This window comes from Pinus tabuliformis, chromosome 1_1 (genome assembly GCF_031772625.1).
Source record: "Pinus tabuliformis cultivar Carrire ecotype Pingquan chromosome 1_1, CPIR1, whole genome shotgun sequence".
NCBI classification, from domain to species: domain Eukaryota; kingdom Viridiplantae; phylum Streptophyta; class Pinopsida; order Pinales; family Pinaceae; genus Pinus; species Pinus tabuliformis.
This window is the reverse complement of record NC_142297.1, coordinates 443,263,247-443,268,445: the sequence shown is the minus strand read 5'-3', so window position 1 is coordinate 443,268,445 and position 5,199 is coordinate 443,263,247. Positions and strand designations below refer to the sequence as shown.

The 5,199-nt window shown below is 36.7% G+C and overlaps 1 non-coding gene across 1 annotated transcript; it reads left to right on the top strand.

Moving 5' to 3' along the window:
- Nucleotides 1-4,494: 4,494 nt before the first annotated feature.
- Nucleotides 4,495-4,582, top strand: TRNAS-GCU (transfer RNA serine (anticodon GCU)). The gene has a single exon. It is a non-coding gene; the product is annotated as a tRNA-Ser (tRNA).
- The last annotated feature ends 617 nt before the right edge of the window (nt 4,583-5,199 follow it).

Here is a 5,199-nt window from a genome sequence, read left to right as displayed (position 1 = left end):
TTCGATGCAACATCATAGCTTCGATGCAGCTTCAGAGTTTTGACCTAGAAGCTTCAGAATTTCATTGAACATGAGAGAGACACCCAAAGACTTCGATTCCAACTTCCTTGTTAAACTTTTCTTTCCTTTTAAGGCTTCTTCTTCTTTAAGATCGAACTCCTTGCTTCTTTTCATTGCTTGGATGTGTGTCCAAATGAGGTCAAGCTCCTTCTTATATATAGGCTTTCTAGGGTTAGGAATTGCCTCCATGAGGTCAACTTGATCTTCCATGTAGGCCGACTTGTTGCAACTCGTTGACAAGGTCTTGGAGGGTCTTTTATGGCTCAAATAAATTTCTTTACAATATGTAACATGCCCAAAAGGGTATTCCATACATGACAATGACTCTTATGACTTGTTTGACTCAAAGACAAGCCCTAGAAGCAATCAATAGGTGCTTGAACTATAAATCAAATAAACTTGAGCATGCAACCCATGCCTCAAGAATTAAAGAAATAATTTTATTCTTCTCTTTACATCAAATACATAAAATCATGATTACATATGTCATTATGAAGACTGCACCTAGTTACGTATTTCAACACTCCCTCTTAAATAGGGAGGTATTCATAATCCATACAAGGTGCTTGGACAATATCAAACTAAATAATTCTCATAAGAAGAGTCATATTGGTAAGCCATATCATAAGCTACTTCCTTAGCTTATGCCAGAGCATCTGATCATACCAACCAACATTATCACATAGCAAGGCCTTGACTAACAACTCTATCTCTCCACAAGATCAGAGCACAATGTTGGCAAAACTAATGATTGATAGACACCATCATCATTGTCTCTCAAGGCACATACCTTTCCCAACTGTTAACAGGGTATGTCATTTTAGAAAAATTCCTATCTTGGAATAACACATCCTCAAGGAATTTCCTCTTCGACTACTCTTACCTATTGGATTCCCTACCACATCCTCAAAGAGTATTAGAATCAATCTCAGATGATTACCCAATCCTCCATTATTTATTCACGACATGAAGACAAGAATGATGTGTCTATCTCTCCCTCTCAACTAGGGAAGATATATTCATTCCTATAAAAGGAACATACCCAAGCTCCCTCTTACCCAGGGACTTGTCCAAGCTCCCTCTTAACTAGGGACTTGTTAAAAACAACAACTATCCGCTCTTTGGTGTAGATCATGGTATTTTCAGATTCTGGTAGGGATTCTCCTTCAATGTCATGAATTTCATCATCATCATTATGGATCCTTCATCTTCTATTTTTTCTTCATAGGGAAGCGACCATCCATCACTTTCCTTCAACGAACCATAGTGTTGAACCACCAGTCATGCCAACCTTCTCTTCATCAAAAAGTGATCTTATAGTTCACATTTGCCTTTTCTTCATACATCTACCTCTTCCAAGTCATGTTTTTTTTTTCAGGATCTTTCATCCATTCTCATGCACACTAGTTGTAGATGACATATACAACTCTCTTTTGGTAGCCATGTATTCACCCAACCAGATGTTGTTCAAAAATTAAAATGAACATCAAATCAAAGTTACCTTTTATGATGGCATTTCATCATGACATCTGCTTGCTTACAACATCAAAATCCCGCACATTCATAAACACATATCCAAGACTCTAAATTTCAAGGGTCTCCTTCCTTTACAAACTTTATCAAGGTCTTCATATCTTCTCTATGGAGATGTCCTAGCCAATTCTTCTAGTCATCAGATGTTGATCACATATCTTATCATATGTGACTATAGTTGCATCTTTCATGAACTCTTTCTTCCTTTCTTCACATATTGCTTCCCAAGAACTTCTATACACATTTCCTTCATCTTGTCAACTACCTCATATTCCATACGAGGTCATGTTATGTTGATTTCATCTTGTCAATATGTGAACTAGTTCAAGACATATGCCTTCATGCATCTTTCCAAAGGAAGAGATCCTTCTTCTTCGATCATGCTTATGAGATAGGGCATTTACCTATGCTATCTGCAACTATATGATGACATGACTTAATATATCAAATATATACATACCTCTTTTGTCCTTTTAGTCATCCAGAATTCCTTCAACAATATTTCCTTTCTTGAAAGTACTTAAATCACCTTGACACGTTGCACTCCTTTGTCACCATACCATCATCCTTCTAGGGCCATAGATCCCACACTAGGTGGAATGTAGAATATCAATGAGATACTTGATTCTTGCAAGTAGAGGTGAATCTTCTTATAAATATTCTAGTGCAAGATCTTGATGATTCTTATTCCGTAAATGATCCTTAACAATGATGATGTATGATGGCCTTTCTATGCTATATGACTTTCTTCCAACCATATATACTACTATGAGGTTACCATGAGCTACACCCTTGTAGACTTCTTCTTTAGATATCTTGTCAAGCTTCTATAAATATGTACTGAGCTCTTATCTGCTTCAATGCTTCTAATACAATGTCATATTCTAATATGATGCATCCTATCATACTTACAATGCTTGCTACCATGATAGCTATATGAAGGAGATCATCTTAGTCATAATAGAGATCTTTCACTTCCTCCTTCTATGATTTCTTCTTTTTAGGTTCTTCCACTTCTTTGGTGACATGGGATTCGTTCCTTTCTTTCCTCTTCTTGTTGTCCTTCTTGATTTTAAGAAAATCTCCCTTGAAATTCCCATATTCCTGACATTCATAGCATTGGATATTTGACATATCGATCTTGTTCTTTTTCTGAGGACCAAACTTCCCAAACTTTCATTTTCTCCTAGAAATGGCAACAAATGCTTGAACTTGTTCATTTGATCCACATCACTTTTTCCCTTCAACCTTGTTTCTTCAATCTTACATAATGACCAAATTTCATTGAATGGGGTGGTTTCCTTCTTTCCGTAGATGTTGGATACAAAGTTTCCCCATTCATCAAGTAATACATTGAGCACAACAATGATCATTTCTTTATCGAACATTATTTTCCCTAAATCTTGTAGTTGGTCCCTTATTTGTGGCACCCTCATAAGATATTAGGCTATCCATTCTTTCTTTGATACCTTCATCTTGTATAGCTCAGTTCTCAAAGATATAACTTCTAGTGCTTACAAAGAACAATTCTACCAACTTATCATGGATTTCTTTTGAATTCTCCAATTTTGCTACATAAGGGATGAGGGAATCCTTGATTGATTCTATAAGGATTCTTTGAGCCCTTATTTCTCCTTTCATATATTTTGACAGAGCTTGAGCTTCTTCTTGTGATGGTTTGGTGATTGAACCCTTAACATGCCCAATAAATTCATTCTCTATGAGGATAAAATTTGTCCTCTTCTTCGCTGCAAGGAAATTTGATGACCCAACCAATACTCTGCTTTCCTTGTAGAATGAAGTCATTTTGATAATGGTTTCAGACATAAATATAAAGGTACTTACTTGTTAAGTGAAGATAATTCTTTGATGATGATATCTTCGATTTGATACCTTTCTTGATTTTAACGATAGTTGATGATGATTGCTTCCCTGAATATGACAATACTTCTTCTTCTAGAGATGTCCTTCTTCAAATATACTTGATGTGCGATTCCTTATTCAAAGAGAGGGAGATCACCTTGATTCCTTTGATAATGATGGAAATGTTTCTTCTTGCTTCCTTGGATTGTAGGGACTTTAAGATGCTTCAAATGTGCAATCCTTATTTCTTTGAGTGGAGGTAGGGTCCTTCTTGAAAGTATATTCTTTGTGGTCTTGTTGTTGTTGTTGCTTCTAGATGATACGATCCTTGTGATGAGATGGATAGTCTCCCTTGGTTCTCATTATTTTTCTCGACCCTTCTGTATCCCTTCTTAATGGTTCAATGTCATATTTGATGCCTTGACCTTTCATGATATTCCTTTTGATGGTCCTTCTACAAGTTTCCTTTCCTTGTCTTGTTACGTTAGCTTTGATACCATGTTGAGAAATCTAAGGGCAACTAAATTAGGTGATTTCTCTTCTTTGATCACTTCTTGTGGTGTGTTTTTACTTAACTTGATTTGATTCTTAGTTCACTTGATTATAACTAGTGTTCTCTAACGTCAAACAACTGCCAAACAATAAAGAACAATGAGACAAGAAGGCACACGATATAGGCTATCAATGACACAAGAGGACACAAGATATAAGCTATCAACTAGGGACAAAACCTCTCCTTTTGAGAGGAAAAGCCATGCTTTTACAGCAGGTATTCTAGCTATCAAATTAGGTCAAGCACTGTATGACTGCTGATTTTTTCTGCTTTTCTTGGCCTGGCCGATGGCCAGGCCAAGAAAAGCAGAAAAAATCAGTCATACAGAACTATTTTTAACGAAATGAACAATACGATTGACTGGATTGTTCTTTATCCAACTGAATAATCGCAATATTCATTATATTGCCGATACAATCTGTACATACTATGATATACACCTTTACTCCACCATTCATTTTGTTACACATGAACTCTTCCATCTTGGAGAGATGGCTGAGCGGACCAAAGCGGCGGATTGCTAATCCGTAGTACGGATCATCCGTACCGAGGGTTCGAATCCCTCTCTCTCCGTTCGTCCACTATTGATCCTGAAAACGAATAACCCCGAATCTTTCTACAAGAACTCTTTTCTTCTTATAGAAATTCAAATGACGAATTCCAATACATATGACCCTTGACAAAGACCCCTCCAAGACAAATTCAACCTTCCTTCTTGATGAGATTTACTTACACAATTTCCTGCAACACTCTTCGACCTTCCAACAACTTCTCTAGCAACTTCGACCCCCAACAATTTCTGCAACTTCAACCTAGCAACTTCACAGCTTCGACGTCGATGCACCTTCACAACTTTGACCATGACGCAACTTCACAACTTCAACCTAGATGCAACTTCACAACTTCGACCTAGAAGTAGCTTCACAACTTCGACCTTGATGCAACTTCACAACTTTGACCTAGATGCAACTTCACAACTTCATAGGTTGATGGTGCTTATTCTCATAGAAAATAACATCTTTGACAATGTCTTGTGATTTTGGAGATGAAAGCTTGGAGTCGATATCTTTAAGTTAAAGTTAGGTTCATGATTCCCTTTTTTGTTTCATTCTTGTTATTCAAAATTTCATCCACTATTATTTTGATGTGGTTATTAAAGTCTATTATGCTCCAATATTTAGTGTCCCTAG